Source organism: Vulpes lagopus, chromosome 17, assembly GCF_018345385.1.
Source record: "Vulpes lagopus strain Blue_001 chromosome 17, ASM1834538v1, whole genome shotgun sequence".
In the NCBI taxonomy this organism is placed as follows: domain Eukaryota; kingdom Metazoa; phylum Chordata; class Mammalia; order Carnivora; family Canidae; genus Vulpes; species Vulpes lagopus.
The window spans coordinates 21670494-21693056 of NC_054840.1; the positions used below are offsets into that span (position 1 = coordinate 21670494).

At 42.9% G+C, this 22563-nt stretch overlaps 1 long non-coding RNA gene across 1 annotated transcript in view; it reads left to right on the top strand.

Annotated features, from left to right (window-relative positions):
* Positions 1-5889: 5889 nt before the first annotated feature.
* Positions 5890-22563, top strand: part of LOC121477256 — a 64355-nt gene continuing 47681 nt past the window's right edge. Inside the window, exon 1 of the long non-coding RNA XR_005984166.1 lies at positions 5890-6018. This is a non-coding gene — a long non-coding RNA (uncharacterized LOC121477256). The remainder of the gene's footprint in view (positions 6019-22563) is intronic.

The window sequence follows — 22563 nt, forward strand, 5'->3', positions numbered from 1 at the left end:
AGGGAGAAGCAGGCTCCATGCAGGGAGCCTGATGTGGGACTCGATCCCTGGGGATCTCCAGGATCAGGCCCTGGGCTGAAGGCGGCGCTAAACCGCCGAGCCACCCAGGGATCCCCTAGGTTAAACTTTCTAATGAAGGAACCATTTCCTTTAAAACTTACCAGGATTGTTGACTGTAAACAACGGAAACAGACTCTGGTTATTTCATGTGAAAGTGTCACTGTGTCAAAGTGATACGAAGAATGACAAAATAAGTGGGAGATCGAAAGAGTGAGTTTAGGCAATGAACATGACCTGTAGCCAAGATCATACGTCAGGAATAGACTGGTCCATGTGTAGATGCTCTAAAGGGCCTGACCTGAAAATATTTCCTCCTCTTGGACCTAAGTCACTAAAGAGTCAAAGTCCTGGGAGCAAGTATGTGAGTGACAAAACTCAAGTCATGTGCTTTAGGCTTAGCTCTTCTTCTAATGGGAGGACCATAAGCCTTTGTCACTGAACTCTCTGAGTACATAGACATGGCTTACTTTTCTGTTCCCCGATTGTGCCTTGTCCCCACTGCCTGTCTCCAGTAGAGACACCCAGTTTTCTTCCAGAAGACTATTTTAGAAAGGTGAAAAAAAATTAATTCTGCCATCAAATCCAGCTATACCTTCCAGCTTGTTAATGCCACGTATAACTTTACACTTCTATTACCTGCAGTAAAACACACCAGTATCACTTAATGAACTTTTTAATTGACTCTTTAAAATAGTAGTGCAATCAAGCTCCTCATTTGATTCATGCACAAAAATCTGCAGCCAGGCTGAAAGGAAAAATGTGAATCACAGTTTAAATAGATGCTTTTCAACTGCTCTGTAAGACAAACAGATGTATTAATTAGCACATACTTTAGGGCATGTTTTATACTTAAATGGAGGAAGGAGAACAGAGTATCGTTTCACCGGAGGCAATAAGAAAAATTTGAGCTCTGACCCCAGAAACAAAATGGCAACTTGTTTTCAGTAATGCCTATTTCTGAGAACAATGAATCAGGGGCTTAGAGTGGCACTCCAAGGGCTTGAACAGCCAGAGGAATGATCTCTGGATTTATGTAACAAGGAGGCTCTTGTCTAAGAGGTATATAAGAAGTAGACCACAGCCTTAGTAATGTGGGGAAAAGCCTTTTAACATAGATACAGATGAAGAAATCCAGTAGTCAAGAGCTAAGACATTTTAAAAGGCCTTTAGTAACACAATTGAGCTCTTATACCCCCGGAACGTAAGTATAAGAAGATTTAGACTGAGGCTAGAGTGACATTCTGAGTGTGCGCAGTATTTGTTAAGTGTTATTGAGATAATAAAAGCGACAGGGTCCCTACCTTGCAGGAGATTTGATGGGATCCTTGGACACAGAGGTGAATTTAATGTAGCATGTTTTCATATTATGGCAGATTCGTGTGTGCTTTTTTGACTGAAAGAGGAGAACGCTTTTCCTTAGAATGATGATCACGTTAACCTTTCTTCCCTTGAATTTTTTTGTCGCCATCCCCACCCACCTTGGGCCATTAGTTGTGGGTGGGTCTTCTCTTCCTGGACTTCAAGCATGAGCAAAAGGACTATGTCTCCTCCCTTTCTTTCCTCTACTCTGTCCTCAGTTCTTGCCTCGCCCATAGAGGATTCTCAGTCAGTATGTGTGTGCTGAGTGAGTGACTCCTGAATAGAATAAGGAAAACATAGGTTTTCTTGTGTTCCAGAAAGAATCCTCCCAGATCACTTCAGATAAGGTGGTGTGGTGTGAACTTGGCAAGGGAATTCATCTCTTTGGGGCTTTCTTATAAAACGAAAGGATAAAGTGCTGGACAGATTGAGGATGTAAACAAGTTTCAATTACATGTCTGCTCACATTGGTAGTAGCTGAATTAAGTTCCAGTTTGAGAAGGATTTAGAGGCCATACCTGGGCTTCACTGGGTAAAGGAGAGTGATTGATTAGCCATGTTTGTCACGGGCATTGGAGTAGCAAGTAGCTTTGTGTGTCATCCCTCAGCCAGAAGATATATGTATCTGGACCTTTACCTATTACTCAAACTGAGGGTAACAGTGAGAAAATAAGGTAGAGATGTACCAAGGAAATAGGCAGCTTCTCTGGGCTCTTAGATCAGATGCTCCTTTTGGTCAGATTGTAGACTCCAGAATGGGCAGGCAGGATGTTGCCTAATGGAAAAGAAACAGAATGTTTTGAGGCTTCTGTGTTTCTGATAACCCATATGCTCTGCTCACCTATAGGCTGCTGTAGCTACATGATTTATACAATGAGGAAGTACATGATTTATAAAAGAACAGCAATGAGGATCCTTGGGTGGCTCAGCAGGTTAGCGCCTGCCTTTGGCCTGGGGCGTGATCCTGGAGACCTGGGATCGAGTTCCACATCAGGCTCCCTGGATGGAGCCTGCTTCTCCTTTTGCCTGTATCTCTGCCTCTCTGTGTGTGTGTGTGTCTCTCATGAATAAATAAATAAAATCTTAAAAAAAAAAAAAAAGAACAGCATTAACAAAAAGCAAAAATTACGGGAAAGTCACTGCCCACCGTTCCATGTAGATATCTCCTTACCCTTCAGGCAGTTCCCTCCAAAAATCATATTTCTCAAGTATGCAAGTGAAACTAAGCAGGGCAGGTTGTGGTATAACCCTGGATTTCCAAGTGCAGCCTGATGTGCTGACTAATAACCACCTAAGATATGTGTTTTAGATATAGCTTCCAGGGTCCTACCATAGAACAAATGAATCAAAACCTTGAAAATAGAGCTCAGGAGAAATATTCATGCTTAAAAAATTTCCATGATGATTTTAATATGAAGCCAGAATTGGAAAGCACTATTATTGATGGCTGAATCATAGGCCAAAAGTGTCTGAAAAGAATGAACCAACAAGATAAAATGTCAGAGACAAATGTAAATTCCGCAAGTTTACAATAACAGGAGCTGGAAAAACCTAGCCTGACAATGGCATGTGTAATAAATCTGTAGTATTTAGTTGTCTATAAGCTCGGGCTGAACTACCTCTGAGACACAGCCTCCCGAAATAGCCATGATGGCATCAGACTGAATGCATATGAATGCAATATCCAGATCAGGGCAGGAGATCCCTTTTTCCTGTTCTGTACTCTCAGAAGACAACTGGATTATGCTCTTGATTTACTAGGAGCAACTGCTATTTTTAGGAGTAATATCTAGTAGCAGTAATAATTTTTTATGTAACATTTTATCATTTATAAGCTTTCGGTGTGCAATATTTTATTTGCCCTAAATAAAAACTTCACTCCCCTGCATTGATGGAATATGGCCCAATTGGTGGATGCACAACTCCAAGCTAGGTCTTTTATCTCTCAAGTCTAGGTCATGCTTGAAAACGTGGAGAATCTTTGGACTAGGACAGGAGGATAGCTGAAAACCATGTCATTTGGAAGAAATAAGGCCCCAATCCCGGTGACAACTTCATGAGGCTTCAGCTGTTATCTCCAAACATTTGGTGACTTTTCCATGGGAAAAGAGAGGACAGACTTGTCATGGGAGGTTTCAGAGGGGAGATCTGATCAATGTTATAGGGAGACACACCTTGCCCCACACCTTGACCTAAGATATTTCTTGTAGTCAAAGCCCCCTAAGATGCAACAGGCTGACTTCAGGCAGAGGCTGGAAAACTCTTTACCAGGAATACATAGGCAAAAAGGTTTGGTCGTTAGTGATCTCAGAGGTCCTAGAAGGGCCCCTGACTTGTGAAACTCAAGCCTACCAATCTTCTGGTGAGCAGGTTGCTGGAACAGCAGATCTAGAGGCCAGGGTTTTGGGCTCCAAGGGTGCCTGCAGATCTGGAAAGCTTCCACTCTGTGCTCACATGGCCAAGAGACTCATTCTTTTGCCTTGTGACCTATGCTGGAGTGAACCTCCTGCCTTAGGCTGAGCTAGAACATTGGGAGTGGCCTGATAGCCCTTATGCTTTTGGCAATTACAGCCTCCCTGCTTTTATACTTGTTTAGTGAGCCCTGATTTAGCCATAGAATCACAGATTCCTAGAGCTAGAGGGCACTTAGAGGTCATTTGGTCCAACCTGGCCACATCACAGGTGAGGGAACAGTGGAAAAATGGGACTACAATCACAAACAGCACTGAGTGGTAGGGTTGGGAGAGGTTCTCAGGGACCATCTGGTCATGCTCCTTTATTTTCTCAAGACCTGAGGGGGGCAGTGATTTCCTGCAATGACACAGTGGCCGCAGTGGTGGCTGAGATGGCAGCTCAGTCCCTTCTCTCTCCACATGGTGTTCTCATTGGCTTCACATTTCACCTCCTGTTTCTCACTGAGGATACACTCTTTCCCTCTATCCCTCTAGGACAGTACCCTGTGCTGTGGGATAGAGCTGAGCTGACAACGGGCCAGCCCTGTCAGGCACAGTGCCACCTTCACTCCAGGCTGGGCCAGCACTGCCATGAAGCCATGCAGAGTTCCCCAAGCACACAGCAAAATGCAGGTGTTTTGTAAGCTGCAACTAACATCAGTGAGGTTTTCAGAGAAACAGACTAAGCCTTCCTTTGGGTGATTCTCTATATTAATCCTTCCTTGGATTCATTTTGTGTGGATATTTGAGCAGTGGTGACTAAAGTTAATATTATGGGTAGAACATAGAATTTATTCTTGTAATAGTTGAGAATTTTTTAATGGGATGAGGTGAGAAACAGCATTTAGTGATTTTCTTCTCCCTCCCTCCTTCTCTGCCTCCCTCTTTCCCTCCCTCCCTTCTTTCCTCTAGAATTTTCCAATATAGGGCAGCAAGTGTTCATCAATTACACAATGAGTGTCCTCACTCTAAAAGCTGGTATACATCCTCTAATTTAATATGCTCTATTACGCCTTTGGCTTCTTTGCCATCTAAGAACACAACTCTAGAGAACTAGGCCATCAGACACTTTTCTTTGTGAAAGTCTATACCCAAAGCCAGTTCAAAATCCCTCTTAAGTTAAACTAACACATTCATTTGTTCTGAACTTATTATCTCCTAGCATTTGCAGTAACAAATACCAAGAGGTTACCAAATGCCTGTCCTATTTCAAAATTCGTCTTCGCAATTGCTCACTGCTCTTTAAGAAATTGTCCTTTCTCTGTTGGAATTTTCCATAGAGTACTCTATGCTAAAGGTGAATTTTTCTAATGAGGAAATGGGAATATACCATTTACAGATTGTTTTGTATTAATCATGACTGTGCTTGCCATTTTTAGCAGGAACAAAAGTTCCCAAACCAGAAGACCCACCTCTGCCACTTCTAATCACCCTAGAATGTGACTCTCTAGGGTCAGAACCAGTTTCCCCAAATGTCCTCAAGAAAGAAAAATCTGGCAACCAGTGATGTCACCTCCTAATAGAATGGAATGAATGTGAAATAGTGGGGGCCTCTTGAGCCTGGAAGACCTGGGCTCATTTTTTGTTTCTACTCCTTACAACCTAGACTGGCAGGCCTACCATTTACAACTTGTGTGACCTTGAGCAAGTGACTTAACCTCTCTCTACCTCACATAGGGATAAGACTGCTGCATCCCTCATTAGTTTGTTGCGAGACATACATGAGTTGCTGGATTTAAAGCACAGTGACGGGGCTTTTCTGGTAACAGAGGAGCCAGAATAAGGCCTGGAGACTAGAGACTAGAGTGAAGTGCGTGCATCTGTGTCAGGGCAGTGGGAGGAGAGGCCGCCTGATGTGGGCAGGGATTCGGTAAAGGGTAGTGGGGCAACAGGAGGTCTGGGCTGGCCAGGCTTGCTCCCTGGAGGGCCTTGCAAACAGCTGAGGATGCATCACAAAGCTGAGATTCCCTCTTCTCAGTTGGAAGAGTCAGAATTCACAGCTGGGAGTAGGGAGTGGGGCCATACATGATTTTAGAAATTAAGCCATATAACAAATGACCAGAATTGGAAAGATCATTGGCCTGGAAGATGGGAGATCTCAATCCTGTCTCAGCACTCTAGGAACTTGCTCCTTGACTGTGGCCAGGTAACTTCCTCTTTCTGAGGCTCAGTTTCCCGGTTGCTCCTCTGGCTCTGATAGTCAGTGATTTCTGATTTGCAAGCATTCGCCTTAGTGTTTAAAAAGGAGAGAAAAGGGGATCCCTGGGTGGCGCAGCGGTTTGGCGCCTGCCTTTGGCCCAGGGCGCGATCCTGGAGACCCGGGATCGAATCCCACATCGGGCTCCCGGTGCATGGAGCCTGCTTCTTCCTCCGCCTGTGTCTCTGCCTCTCTCTCTCTCTGTGACTATCATAAATAAATAAAAAAAATTAAAAAAAAAAAAGGAGAGAAAAGAGTATGCTAAATTAGAATTTAAAAACAAAAGGAAGAAAGAAAGGAAACCTTTAAGATTCAGTAGAACCAGTGAACTGCACACCATTTCTAGCAATCCCTGGCAAATGTTTCATAACAGTAGCAGCTTGCTCACCCCTTATGGAATATTTGTAGAAAAGGCAGTACAGATTGTAAGCAGGAAGACACCCGAGATGTTGAATATCTTTGAATGTCTGATAAGAAAAGGGAAAAGGGGAAATGGCATTGGATGTTAATTCTATTCATTCAATAAACATATGTCAAGTACGTGCTGTGAGCCCATGCACCGGCTCACGTGAATCCCACTTGATTTGGGTCTTCAAGAAGGCATGGTCTAGTATAGGAGACAGACATGTAACAGAAAATCCAGTTCTGCAGTCTGAGTGAAGTCAGAGCTGGGGAAAAGAGGGATTCATCCCAATGGGAGTTTAGGAAAGGCTTCATACAGGGAGATGCTGAACCAGCCCTTAAATAATTAGTAAGATCTTACAGACTGAGAATACAGAAAAGGGGGCATTCCAGGCTGAGACACTTACATGAATAGAGGATTGCAAGTGGGAAAGTCTGGGTATTTTAGGGCACAGAGGTAGGCTGCTTTTCAGAAACACAGAAGGATGGGAGGTCTCAGAGAAGTGACTAGAAAAATAGAATATTTGTTTTTTTTTTTTAGATGCTTTCATTGTAATTGACTTCCTTTATTGTTTTTACTAGAGAATTTTACCCAATATTAATTTTAGGAGCAAAGAACCTAAATAAGATGCTTGGGAAGAGGATGTCAATATTTAATAACCCAGCCAAGGTGTGATCTGCAAATCTGCAGTACAGAGGTATATGGAAATGACTGATATTCTTAAGAAATGGATCTTGGTTTTCATTCTTTGGCTTATTATTAATAGTAGGGAATCTCTGGTACTCAGAGTGACAGATGGGGGACTCAGTGATTGTGGTTAGGGGATTTGGAGAATTTGCAACTCCAGGTCTCTGTAGATGAATGACCTGGAATGAGTTATGAGTGATTTTCAAAAATAAAGACTCTGTGCCTACATTTTCAAAGCTGATCTGGCCCGGTCACAAATGAACTCTGTGACTTTAGGCTCAATCAACTGACCTTTTGTTCCCTTAGCTTCTTCCTCAGAAAACTGTGGCAATGCTAGAGTGCCTTGAGTCACTGTGGGAGGCCCAGAGTGGGGGTGTAAGGAGCCCTGGAGCAGGTGTCAGGAGATGGGACTTTTATGGGGAGGCATGTCAGGTCACTAGGGTGACCTCAAGCTCCCATAGCCCTGAGTATAAGCCTGCTCTCCTTATTCTAAGAGCAGTAATAACACTAGCCATGGCATGGGAATTAAATAAGATCATGAATAAGTAACAGAAACTATAACAAGACTACAAAAATGTGATTAGATATAATTACTTTAAAAGTAGCTAATTTATATATATGTGACTATTAAAAATTAGTTAATAAACATACGCTTGGAGTATATGCAATCAAAGCACACGTTTGCTAGCCAAATCATATATATTTAGTATAAAATCCATCTGTAGTGCAACAATCATACAAATTTAAGATAGAAGATTAGAAAGAATGCTAAGACTTTTCTTGAAGAATTCTTTGGCATAAAAAATGCAGGATGCAAAAGCACTTGCTTGGGTCTAGTTTAAGACCTGGGTTGGAAGATGCCTCAGAAATTGTCCTCTCTACACAGAGGCAGAGCATCATTGGCACAGGACAGTCCTCTTGAGGAGATGTATCTCCTTTGGGGCAGTTCTCAGGTCTTAAAAGTTCCTTCTTGTGTTTGGTCCCTTGACTTTTGGAATCTTAGAAATTAAGAAATGGATGTGCCCTTGAAGTTCATCTAAGCGCACCCCCACAGGGGAGCAGAGATACTTTCTATAACCCAGCTCCTTGGGCTGTGGGTTCCCTGGCTTTGACCAGCTTATTTTCCCTGATAGGATTCTCATCTCTTCAAGAGAAAGCCATGACACTATCGAGCAAGTCTAATTGTTAGAAAAGATGCATCTTGTTCTTGGCTGTGATCCTGGTTCTCTGAGACCACTATTGACTTGGTGGCTGAGCTGATATTGAGAATCTTAAGTTCACAGAGCAAGTCCTACTGTCTGTGATTGGATCGTCCTTCAGAGACATGGAAACCTAGAACTTTTTTTTTTCTAGTGAATTATTTCTACTTCTTTTAGGTATCATTTCACTCCTCTCCCCAAATCCTTCTTCACTTTGGGTCCGGGTACCTATCCTCTGATTCAACTGCCTCTCCTCTAATATCTTCCTCCTTGAATCCTCCCGTTGATGGAATCCTGGGCCCTTTCTTCAAGGCATTTTTCCCTAACCTCCCTTAGAAATGATCACTCCTTGGGGTCCCTGGGTGGTGCAACAGTTTGGCGCCTGCCTTTGGCCCAGGGCGCGATCCTGGAGACCCGGGATGGAATCCCACATCGGGCTCCTGGTGCATGGAGCCTGCTTCTCCCTCTGCCTGTGTCTCTGCCTCTCTCTCTCTCTCTCTCTTTCTGTGACTATCATAAATAAATAAAAATTAAAAATAAAATTCTTTCAGAAATGATCACTCCTTGGTCCAGACTCTAATCACACTCTACCATCTGCATTTCTGCCTTACCTCTATATCAGTGACTATCTGGTAAAAGAAAAGGTAATACTTTCTTCCCATTGACCTACATTTGGGGGAGCGTTGAAGCTATCATTCATCTTCAACTTGAAGAGTGTGTAACATCCTCTTTGTATCAGCCTTGGCTAATTACACTACTTAATATTTATATCCATGGTGGTGATAATGGAAAAAGAGCATCATTCCTTGACTTATTACTATAAGAAAATTAGGTGGGATGGCTGACATTATATTAGATGTCATGTCATGAACACAAACCAAAAGACTCAGGTGTCAGCAGATGGCCAATGTTGCATCTGCAGGTTCACCTTCCTGTGTCACATTTTATTTCAACGCTAATATGTGAGTATTAATATCCTCAAGATAAGTCTCTTTTGAGGCTCAAATGAGGTCCTATGTGACAGTTCCTGGCTTATAGGAGCTGCTCCATATATGTTAGATGAAGCCACATAAAGTAGAATTACAATTCAGGATGACCCCTTAAATTAGAGAAGTTGACATGGGTGTGTAGGATTATACTTAATTGAGGGAAAATGAGTTCTCTGACAGAAGAAGAGTAAACAACTATTATACAAGAAGGGGAGATGATTGCTTATGCTCAAAATAAATATCAGCATACCATGCAAATATCAGGAGGTATTATGTGAAGAATGCAAAAATTAGAAATTAGCATGTTAAATATTATTCAGTGATACATTATCATCAAAATTTTTTAGGCCTTGTTTATAGTTCTTTGTCTCAACATTATGACCATGACCTTAAGCAACACCAGGCACATTGGAACCTCAACCTTCCTATATGCAAAATCTAGATGTTTGGAAGAAGTGATCTCTAAGACTTCATCTAGTTCTAAGATTCTCAGACTCAAGCATTTTTTTACTGAGTGTTAAAAGTCTCAGATTTTGGGGATCCCTGGGTGGCGCAGTGGTTTGGCGCTTGCCTTTGGCCCAGGGCGCGATCCTGGAGACCCGGGATCGAATCCCACGTCAGGCTCCCGGTGCATAGAGCCTGCTTCTCCCTCTGCCTATGTCTCTGCCTCTCTTTCTCTCTCTCTGTGACTATCATAAATAAATAAAAATTAAAAAAAAAAAGTCTCAGATTTTAAAAGAAAAACAATGCCAAACCCACTGCATTTATGTACAGTAAGCATTGGGAAATGCTACGGAAAGACTACCTCAATACCAGGCACCAGGCATCAGAAAGGATATTACTGTAAGGCTGGGGTTATGGGGGTGTGTGTGAATAGCTTTCTTTCCATTCCCATTGAAGACAGAGCCAAAGCAAACTCACTCAAATTGCATAAGGGAAGTCTTTCCAACTATCCGGGATGTGTAACCCAGAAACAGTTACCAAAGAGGGCTTGGGAAATCAGATCTTTAAGAATAGCAGAGCAAAGGGTTTCATCAAGTGGCTTCGTGAAGGTCTTCCCAGCCTCTAGGCTCTCCGGTACATCTCTATGCTAGGTTGACTGTTAGGCATCTCCTAGCTCTGTGTCCTAGCCTGGTTCTTTTCCCCTCACTTTTACTCAGCATTAGTAGGGAGTATGACTCAGAGCCAAATGGGTGAGTTAGATTCCTAGTGCTCAATGTTTTATTACTAGCAGTTAGATTACACTGTGTATGGTGCTAATGTGCTTTACAATGAGTTTTATTAGCTGCTCTTTACAATTGCTTTGAAGCACATTGGCTGTCTCCCATTTTTTAAAATGGAAATGCTGACAACCAGAGAGATGAGGGCAAAGTTGGAAATGACACTGGGACACATAACCTCCCAGGCCTGAGCCCTTAACTTGGTCTTCTTCTTCTTTTTTTTTTTTAATAAAAGATTTAATTTATGTATTCATGAGGGACACACAGAGAGAGACAGAACATAGGTAGAGAGAGAAGTAGACTCCCGGCAGGGAACTGAGACTCGATCCCAGGACCCTGGGACCACGCCCTGAGCCGAAGGCAGAAACTCAAGCCACCCAGGTGTCCCAACTTAGTCTTCTTATATCCATGTTACCTATTTAACAAATATGAGAAATTAAGCATAACAGTGTAAGGACCAGGAAAATGGATAGAGAATCTTACTATGTATGTTCAGAGATAGAAGGAGAATACAGAAAATCCAACCAAATGCTGTAAACATTTGGTGTTATTAGAATCACTGCGACAAGGTAAACATGGAGTTTGGCTTGTGCCAAAATTTGTGACCTGGGTACGTGGGGCCATGGAGCTGTGGGAGTATGCCCAATATGTCCTTCCTTGAAAAAACTGGATTGGCTCAAAGGAAGTGATATGATGCAGGAGTGGTATTCAGAGATGTGGGTTCGAGTCCTGACAGTGCTATGAACTTGCTGTGGGAACTTGGGCACATCCTTTCTTGGTTTTGGGACTCAATTTCCTTCACTGTGCTGAGGCAGGTCTGTAGATGCTGGGGGGCAGGAGCTGTGGTCAGTTGGTAGGGGTGCAGCCTCTTTCTGTTCCTGTGGTAGTAAGTGACATCATCGCAGGCATGTGGGTGCTTTTGGGGCCGGATGTTATTGGGGGGTGGGTCTCATATTCTCTGGAGGATTACGGGTATCAGAACCATCCAGGGTTATCAGATCATAGGTAGCATCACCATGCACAACAATGCCATATACAGAGTGGATATTCAGTAATTGCCTATCACAGGAACGCGTTAGGCTCAGCTGTGGAGAAAAAAAAAAACAAACCTGAAAAACAGTGGTTTGGACAAGACAGAAGTTTGTTTCTCTACCCCTGTGATAGGCAGAATAATGGCCTCACAAAGATGCCCGTGTCCTAATCTCCAGAACCTGTGAATATGTTAGGTTATATGGCAAAGGGGAGTTTAAGGAGGCAGGTGGAATTAAGGTTGCTAATAAACTGATCTTAAAATATGGACATAAGCCTGGATTATCTACATAGACCCAATGTATTCTCAAGGGTCCCTAGAAGTGGAAGAGGGGATCATAAGAAGGAACCAGAGTGAGGGTAGCATGAGGAGAATTGGCTTTGAATACAGAATAAGAAGGCCATAATCCAATGAATGTAGGTAGCTTCTAGAAGCTAGAAAGACAAAGAAACAGATTTTCCCCTATAGCCTGCAGAAAGGAACGTATCCTATGACACCTTGATCTTAGCCAGTGAGATCCCTATCAGACTTCTGAGGCATTGAACATAAGATTAAAAAAATTATGTTGTTCTAAGCCACTGAGATTATGGTAATTTGTCAGAGCAGCAGTAAGAACCTAATAAAATCACCTAACAGATATCTAAGGTAGGCAGCCTGAGATACAAGGAATTACAATCCCAGGGATCAGGGACCAAACTTCTCTTTTGTTGCTCTACTGTGTGACTTCCATTCTCAAGGCCAGGTTCAGGACAAGGATGGTTGCTGGAGCTCCAACCATTGCATCTGCAGTCTGAGTAGAAAAAAAAGGATTAAGAGAGTTCTCTAAGAAGAGTTTCTGGAAGTCACACATACTTTTGCTGACTTCTCACTAACTAGGACTGAGACATCTGGGCACACCAAGCTGCAGGAGAGGCTGGGAAATCCAGCTGACTCATTTGGTGCTCAGTGGAAAACCAGAGTAATTGCTGAAAAGGAGAGACTGGATGTTGAGAGGCTACCAGCAGACTCTGCCACCATCATGCTGGTCTTTCTCACCTTCTAAGATTTTTAAGATTCTGAGTTCTACTCTCAAAACATAATCTTGATGAACAGTGAAGGAACACGTAGATGCTCGGGGGACGTCCACCTGTCTTTCTGCTCTTCCTTTCTGGTCTAACATGCTCTCAGTATTCCTCTTCCCTTAGCTGCCTTTTAGAGCTTATCGCTCTTGCCCCAATTGCTACTGTCTTTGAGCAGGCAGAGGCTCATCGCCTTTTGTCGGGATTCTTCCAGAAGCCTTTGGCACTCTCTCGAGGTAGACGGAGTAGTGGTAATTACCCCATTTCCTCCAGATGAGGAAAGTGAAGCTTAGGGAGGTGAAGGGACTTGCCCAAGGTCACAGCTGGTGAATGGCAGGAAGCAGTGTCGAAAGGTGCTGGGCTGGGTGTTGGCTGCTTAATTGCACAGAGTCAGTTTTCATTGCTAGTCTGGCCTCTGGATGGGAATGAACTTACTGATCATATTCTGGGATATGTTTTCTAACTTATCAAAAATGGTGGCAACTTACAACCTCTAATACAGATGTTGAGCACAGAGGGTAGGAGTGAGATAAGAAGAGACAGAAAATAAGGGTAGCGGTTGGCCATCAGGTGGGTTTCTTCATTTTGAGTGTCTGTGTTGATAAGTCAGTATGCCCCAAATGGGATTTCTCCATAACTTTACTTCCTTACCCCCACCTCCATTACCAAAGTCTCTACTTCGATGTTTTCAGGGTAGAAACTGAGATTTTTTTTTATTCCTTTCTCTCTCTCCAACTCCCTCACCCTATGCCCATCATCTAATGATTGACAAACCCTAAAGATTATAAATCAGCAAGGCTTCTTTTTGCAATTTCCTTCTTGCCATTTCCACTGCCACTGCTCTTCTGTTTTATATTTTGGTAGCTTCCCAAAGGTCTACCTTCCTCCTGTCTGTCCCTCCCTTCTTTCTTGCAATGCTGTCAAACGAACTTTCTAAAATGTGGCTTAATCATTCCACCACTCAGAAGACTTCAGTGACTCTCCATTCTTCTAGAACATAGTCAACCCGGCTCTTTCCAGCATTCACACTACACCCTTCTCCTACCACTATTCAATATCAAATCTTATACAATTTAGAAAACTGGCACAAACGGCATTTGATATATGAAATCTTCTTTGATACCCTTCCCCATGTATTCTAGGCGGGAACAATTCCCCTATATCCATATGATCCTTTGGGATTTTATTTTTCTCTTTTGGAATTATATTTACTTGCATAATTATTTGGCTAAGTTCTATTTTCTCCAAACTTTGTTTAAGTTCCATGAAGACACGGTCTATGTCCTTTTTGGTCACCATTTTATGACCAGGGCACAGTGCCTGGCATATTGTAGGCATTCCAGAAATATTTCTTGACTGAATGAATATATCACTTGGTTAGTTCCTGTGGTTGCCTGGCCATATCTATATCACTTGCATGCTTATACAAATATCTATGTTTTCATAGATATAGAAATATGTATATTTATTATCTAGCTAGCTAGCTGGCTATCTGTCAAGAGGCACTGAAGCTCCTCATATCCACCCACCCACCCATCCACCAATCAGTCAACATAGAAATAAACAAAAATCATTCTGAATAAGAATATCAAGTGAAAAAGGGGATTGACATATTTTGAAAATCTCTTTAAATGATTCCAAAAAGAATGCCTTGGTACTTATCTCTTTTGCCACTGCCCCTTGGTGATGGCTGTAGCAATCACTTTCTACCTTACATTAAAGTTATTTGTGTGTGTGCCTTTTTCTGCTCACCCAAACTAAACTCTTAAAGTACTAGCTTGTGTCTAACCCACCTCTGTGTCTCTACCCTCCAGCACCTTGGACATCTCCCACATTCAGGAAGGGAACGGCACGAGAACTAGATGATCCAGAGGAATTCATGTTGTAAATTTAGGAAACATCGTATACCTTTTTTTTTTTTTTTTTTGCCCAGAGCAAACGAATATTTAGAAAGCGCAACCTCTTGCCTTTGCCCAAGAGAGTCCTTTTGATAAAGAGAATGCTTGGTTATATAAAAAAAAGTTTCAATGCAAAGGCCAAACATTTCAAAAGACGAGCAGATGGGCCCTGCAGGTAGTGTTCACTGCCTAACCGGGATGCTTTCAACTGCTCGTGCTAAAATTGGTGCTAGGGGCTAATGTCTGCTTGTCTTCCCTCATTAGAAAGTCTTTCTCTTTCTAAGATATGTTCCAGGAAAAGAAGAGAAATGAAGGAGAGAGAGGAAAAAAAGGCAGCTGCTAGATTGCCACTGGAGGGAAACAAGGTCTAGAGATGAAGAATGAAGTTGAAGAGCGAACTGGTCCGTCTCACCTTTCATCTCTTTTTATTACTACTGCACACTCCCATGTCAAGCTTCATTTCCCATTAGCATCCTTCCAAAGAAAGGAGCCTGCCTTTCTCTTGCCTCCCCTAAGCTTCCAAAGGCATTTCTGATCTCTTTAGCTAGAACTAGCTGAGCAGGGCCATGACCTCTCTCTTGCCTGCCACTCTGAGGAGGAACAGAAAGCAGAGAAGGTGACGGGCAGGTGACCTGCCTTCCAGTGGGAGTAGGGAGTGCCTTGCCCAAATTAGCATCCTAGAGAGAGTTTGAGGCTCTCCTTTCCGATTCTGGCAGAAGAGTCGGGCTCACAGTGGCATTCTGAAGCGGATGTTGTGGGGGTGCAGGAAAGAGAGGTAGAAATAGTATCATAGTTAATTTCCCACTCGGCACACAGAGAGAGGGCAGAAGGAGGGTGGCAAAAATATAACAAATGACAACAAATAGTGGATAATCCCCAATCATACACCAGCATCTACTGAAGCCATGGCACAGAGCTGGCTTGGGATGGGAAAGAAACTGGCTTGGAAAGAAGCATTTGTTACAGATTTTCCACAAGGCGGACCAGTGGGAATCTACCCATTTGTTTGGCCAAAGTATACTTATATAATTGTAATATTCTTCTTTACACCGTGTATTGTTGAAACAACACTTAAGTGAGGGATGCTTCACTATTGATGTGTTCATCTTAAACCCATTTTCAGCAAAGAGTAACTGTGGGTTAAAAGGCAGTTTAAGGCACACCGAAGGATTTGTGATCCTCTACTCTAGGAACACTGGCCACACCATGAATTATTGGGCACCACAGATCTTTCTCTTTTGAGTCACTGGCAGATGGAGGAGAGGTCCTGTTTAAAACTGTGGCTTAGACTCTGGCCCGTGAAGACATGTAGACCATGTCAGATTAACAACAAATACCTCCTCCTTTCCATGGGGAGATGGCCAGGTGGCAAAAGCAGGAGTTTCCTTCTCAACACACTGGGGTGTGCTCACCCTAGAGGAAGAACTCAAAAGCAGGCCCAAGAGGGGTATTTACACTGCACAGACACACTGCTGCTTCAGCAAAGGTTGTTAGAGAAGAGTTTAATGGGACGCGAGACTATCAGAGGAACATGAGGGAAAGCTCTACCCTGCCCACAAATGCATACCAAGCCTGAAATGACTTCTCATTTGGAGATGGCGGAAGAGAAAGAGCCACAACGTAGGCTCTTCTAAAAAAAATTCTATCCTTTAAAAGAAGGAGTATATTGCACTCAAGATGCAGAGAGAAGACACACATTTGGAAAGACTTACTGTGGAGCCCAGGTGTGCATCACTCCTGACATGCAGCCCCCTTACACAAGGCTGTGAAACCTGAAGCCAACCCCTACAGAGAGGCAAATGAAATCATTTAAGTTGGAATGCAGGCTGCTTTAGCTGGACAAAAGCCCTGTTCTCAGAGCTCTTGTGCCCTTCATCTTCAGTCTCTGCCATCCCTGAAGCATGGACCTTATACTCATGGTCCCAGATAAAGGCTAAAGTTCCAGCCATCATGTTATTGTTCCGGGAATTGGGATAACAGAAAATATAAAAGAGCACACTCATTGTCTTTTGAGCCAGGTTACCAGGAACTACCATACAACACTTCTACTTCTATTCCATCAGTCAGATTTTTATTACATGGATACCCTTAATTGCAAGAGATAGACACAGGTATTATATTAGTTGAAAGTACATATCCTTATCTTATTTAAACAAGCAGGATCACTCTGCTATGCAATTTGCGTTCTTGCTCCAACTGCCTTACACATGCACACACACTTAGTTGTTTCTAATAGTTGAATGAATGTATATTTATTGAATTAATCATTTGACATTTAAATGATCTCCCCTTCCTCCTTGTTCTTCCCCTCACTCCAACCAACCCTGCAGTAAATATCCTTGACTATCCCCCTAGTGTATGTTATGAACAGTACTTTTCCTGTGGTAATCTTTGTATTAGCCCACATTCCCCAGAAGTCAGAACAATTACATCATTTTACTTTATTAAGGAATCCCATATTAGCCAACATGAGTGAAAATGGGAGCAAAGCAGAGAAGGAGGAGGGAGTCATTATAAAAATGGTTATTAAAAAAAAATAAAATAAATAAAAATGGTTATTGAGTTGGTCATTACTAAGTGATACTGGTTGCTCAATAAGTGAGTCTGTACCCCTAAGCAGCCTTGGAAACTGCATCTGAAGAGTATCCATTAATGAGGAGAGAAAAGAGGAGTTTATCCCGTAGCTTCACCATTGGGTGTTACCCCCATACTTCTAGGTCATGCATGCATATTAGGCAATAGCGACCTGGTCCTGCAGCAGTGTTAATAAGAAAGCCCCAGGGTGGGAGACGAGCAGTGTGAATGAACAGGAGACTGTCAGTGTGTACCTATAGAGATCACCAGAATCAAGAAACACGGTGGAGCCAAGAGGGTCCACCCTAGTGCAAGGGGTGGACTGTATTAGACAACTGCTAAACATCCCTTGCAGATCTGTTCATTATCCTTAGGACAGCGGGTTCTCATATGGCAAGAGGGAGTAATCTGTGAAAGAACAAGATGCCCTCGGGCAGCCCCGGTGGCTCAGCGGTTTGGTGCTGCCTTGGGCCCGGGATGTGATCCTGGAGCCCCGGGATCAAGTCCCACATCGGGCTGCCTGCATGGAGCCTGCTTCTCCCTCTGCCTGTGTCTGCCTCCCCCCCCGCCCCGTCATGAATAAATAAATAAAATCTTAAAAAAAAAATAAGATGCCCTCACTTTTTTTCTATGAGGGGAGATAAAAGCTCAACCAGTCAGAGTCTTTTTCAAGATGGTCCAGCCAGAATTACATTCCTTATAGCTCTCTTTAACCACTCATTCTAGATTTCCCTTTGCTTGGCCAGCACTTCAGCTGGCCTGGTTTGCATGCCTGGTGGAGTGACCAGTTACATATCTTACTTTTACATCAAAATATACTCTCCTGCTGTCCCCCCAGCCACACTCATGTTACCAGTGCTTTCGTTCAGATCTACTTGACCTCTTGCCTCAATTATCACAAAAACCTTTTAAATGGATCTCCCTGGCCCACTATTCCATATGCACAGCTATTACCAGAGGAACATTTATAAAACTATAGCTTAGTTTATATGTTTCTATGAACAAAAGTAGCTTCCTATTGCTCATGCAATGACATCTCAACTCTTTAGCTACAAATTTAAAGCCCTGGTTAATTAGGATCAGTTCCCCTGAGTTATCTCCTACTTCACCTGCCTCCCTGCCATCTTATGTACTCCAGTCCCAGATAACCTTTCTAATTCTGTTCTTTCCTATTGTCATGCCTTTCCTCATGCTATCCCCATTATCATGCCTTTCCTCATGCTATCCCCATTACATATGTGCATATCGGAATACTAGTTATCCTCCAAGGCCCAATGTAGTGAAGATACCTACTAAGCTAGGGGGGAGAAATATAGTCAGTGAGAAATTGGAAAGAAGGGTTGGAGGCTATCACAAGGTAAACAAGGAGCTCAGTCAACAGTCAGTTTAGGGATCCCTTGCTGTATCTGGGTACACTCCTCTCTCTCTTTTTATTTTAATGATTTTACTTAGTTATTCATGAGAGACACACAGAGAGCAGCAGAGACACAGGCAAAGGGAGAAGCAGGCTCCTTACGGAGAGCTCAATGTGAGACTCCATTCCAGGACGCCGGGATCATGCCCTGAGCCAAAGGCAGATGCTCAACCACTAAGCCACTCAGGCGTCCCTACCCTCCTCTCTCTAACACACTATCTATAGTGTTCTTAGGAATTTTTATTTTTAGCATACTTCTCTTGTTTTAATACATCAATCTTTGTTTAGGTCAAAGACTTCAGAACCTGAAACAGATTTAATGATGAAAATCAATATGTTAATATTTTAAACTAAACAGGATAAAAATAATTTCTGTGAATTCTTTGATTAATATGGGAAACTACCCTAATATACTCTATTGCTTCATTGGTTATGGCACTTAAACAACGTTGGTTCTATTTTTTTTTTTTTTTTTTAGATAGACCAATGCAAAAGAGGGATTTGAAGGGCTTTATATATATCTGTGTGCTGAGCAATAAGTCACTTACATTTTCTGAAATTTTTCTTGAGAAAGTGTTCAACACATACAGTAACAATTATTTATAGATTAAGTAGTATATTCCAGGCACTGTGCTAGTAGTGAGTGGGACATACACTTTGCCACTAAGGGGATTAAGCACTTGTCAATAAAACAGATATGTGAGTAGAAAATTAAATATAGGAGAAAGAAGATACTATGGGACTAACCTGGGGCTAGCAGTGGGGTGGGGATGTGTGATACCTGCCCAGGGGACCAAGAAAAGATGACTGGCAGGCTGACTCAGTCTAAGAAAAGGTCTCTGCGTCAAACATTCATTTCTCCGTTTCCCTAGTGATAATCCAATCATTCGCTTTTGTTCCTTCCTGTGACAGACACTCTTGGTTGGTACAACTTTCACTTCCAACCCTTTTTCCTAGTGGCCCTCCACATAAGGGTGGCCACTTGACTCATTGGTAGCCAATAAACTGCTGCCAGAGTCCTAGAAATGTTTTGATGTCTTGACAACAATGTCACCATTTTCCTTCTTTCTTTTCACTGGATTATATATATGATGGCTGTAGCTGTAGCAGTCAAAATGTAACCATGAGGAATAAGCCCAGAGATCGTCAGCTTAACTGAACTGCCTTTACACTGGCATCCTCAATCCTCTTCCTCTCTCAGTCGAATGTGAGAAAAAGAAACCTCCTTGTGTTTGAGTCACTGTCGTTGTGTTTTCTGTTACATGCAACTGAAAGCATTCTTAACAAAACCGGGGGTGTGCTTTGGGCCAGGCCTTTTGTTTGGTGAGCTCTTAATAGAACTGTCTGTGGCAAACAGCTTACAGAAAGAGAGCCCACCACAAAGGAACAGGTGATGACATCTCTTCAGCAGCTCCTCTCTGGTGAGTGAGGCACTGAGATTTACTACTGGGAGAGTGGGACCAGAGTTAGAGGTGTCTGGCCCCTTGTCTCAGCACCATCGTATATTTCTTTAATGAAGTGTGAGACCAGAACTCCATAAATTCACATAGTAGCAGAAGCGGGCAGCAGCTCGTCAGCAGAGCTATTCAGGGAGCTCAGCATCACCCTTTACGTATTAGAGAAGTTCACAGCTGGTTAAAAATAGGCTTGGAGAGAAGTCGCTTTTAGACCACAGCTCATTTTGGATTTCTCTGGAGCCCCATTCTGGGCCACAGTGTATTTCCTTTTTTCTTTTGCTCGAGTAGGAGCACCCAGGCGGTTCAGAGACAAGAGATGCATGGTTATCTCTAGGTCTGTTGTCACCGAAAGCGGAACTAAAGAGGAACAACAATAACCCCTTTGGGCACGTGGAGGACTCAGCTTTGTGATGATTCCAACACCGACTGAGCCTTGACTGTGAGCCAGGCTTGGGCTTTGCATTCTCAAAACAACCCTATGTGAACAATACTATTAATTGTCTCCTTTCTCCGATGAGGAACCTGAAATGCAGAGAAGATAAGCAATTTATTTAAAGTCGAACAGCTAGTAAGTAGCAGGACCAGGATTTGAACTAAGGTCTGTCAGATTCCATCGAGAGCCTGTGCCCTTAGCCTCCACTCATGCTGATTACGTGGGGCTTTCCACGTCACATGTGGAGTCTCTGAGCAGCCTTACGAATGAAGCAGGCAGGACAGGGAGATGACCTGAGTTTCCAGAGGAGAAAACTGAGGACCAGAGAGGTGAAATGATTTGCCAAGGTCAAACCAGCCCATGCACAGTAAAGCTAGGACTTGAACCATACATCCCCCTGACTCGGAGTCCTGTGCTCTTCCAGGGCAAGCTGAGTGCTTAAGCCTTTCAGTCCCGAAAGAATATTCTGAATTTTAAGGGTTTGACTTCTGAGGTTCAACAGCAGGCCCCCTCTCAAGGAACCAAATATCCCAGCGCTAACCTGATTTATTCAGTCTCTTGTAGATAAATTCCTACCAGTGTATCAGTTAAATGATGTTTGGTACTGACATTTAAAATTCCAAATATAATATGATTTTCACCGTTAATTTAACAGTCCTTCGAATAATGGGAGGAGAGTGAGCTGCAAGGGATAGACGTCTCTAATAGGGGACTGCCAATTTAGCTGATAAAGCTAGAATAATATCTCTTTGAACATTTAAATTATCTAGTGACAAGGAAGCTGAGAATTAGCTTATAAGGGGGAGAGGGTAGGTATTGTACATGTGAATATTTTTTGGAACACCTGAGTTTTGAAAAATAAAAGTGGTCTGCCCACATTTTCAAGCACAGTGGTAATCAAAAGAGCTCTGTAGAGGTAATAATACCTTGTATTTAAATAGTGCTTGTCTCTGAGGAGCTCAAAGCACTCTATAATCATTTCCTTTTTATGATTCTCAACATTTCCTGGGTCAAAAAGTTACAAAGTTTGTATGTTAGCTGTCTGGCCTCAGTTTCCTCTCTGGAAATCTGAGGTGAAAAAGCAGGCTGCTCTCCAAGAACACCATCACGCCCAAACCCTTCCCACTCTGTCTCCACCTGCCCCACCTCCCTCCCCAGCCCCTGTCCTTATCATCCTACTTCCCTACTTGGACTATTTCTTTTATTCCTACATCTGACCGGTTCCTCTCATGACATAGAACCATACAACGTTTTAGTTAGAAGAATTTGATTCCAATAAGCTGGAGGCTGAGCAAATAGATCCGGTGGGGATGAGGATGGGGAAGGAGGAGGTTTCTGTCAGTCAGAGCAGCTCCATTTTTATCTGCTTTAATACATTAGAGATCTGTGTGACATTTTATCTTTACTATTTTATTTTTTAAAGATTTATTTATTTGAGAGAGAGAGAGAAAGAGAAAGAGAGAAAGCGTGTGCAGGAGCAGGGGGGAGGAGCAGAGGGAGAAGCAGACTCCCCGTGAGCAGGGAGCCCGACACGGGGTTCCATGTTGAGATCATGACCTGAGCCAACTGAGCCACCCGGGTGCCCCCCATTTTATCTTTAAAGAGGATCTCACTGTTAAAAAATTGAAATCTGCCAATCCAGTCTAATGCCTTCATTTTGCTGATGAAAGCGCTGAGGCCCTAAGCAGGGAAGTCACTTGTTCAAGGTTCCACTCCAACTCTTGGGGGCCCACTCACCCCTGAACCTTGGGCTCTGGGAGCCCATCAAGGGCTCTTGGTAGGTCGCCGGGTTGTTTTCCCTCTGCTGTCACTTTCACGGACATAACCCCAGTAACAAATGTAGACTGCAGCGGCGGGCTCCCACCCTTGGGGGTTTGAGTGCACCTGATAGAACAAAATTGATTTCCTTTTTTAGAGCAAAGGGACCCGTTTTACCTGGGAACACCAGACTAGATCATGCAGGAATAAACAGGTAGAATTAGTATGTGCCATTTTCACCTAGTCCCAAAATGTTTCTCCACCTCAACTAGGTCATGAAGAAAAAAAGTGTAAGTACAAACATACACATATATTTATATAGTTACTGCCTTCCGGTGAGCTCAAAGCATACACACACACACACACACACACAC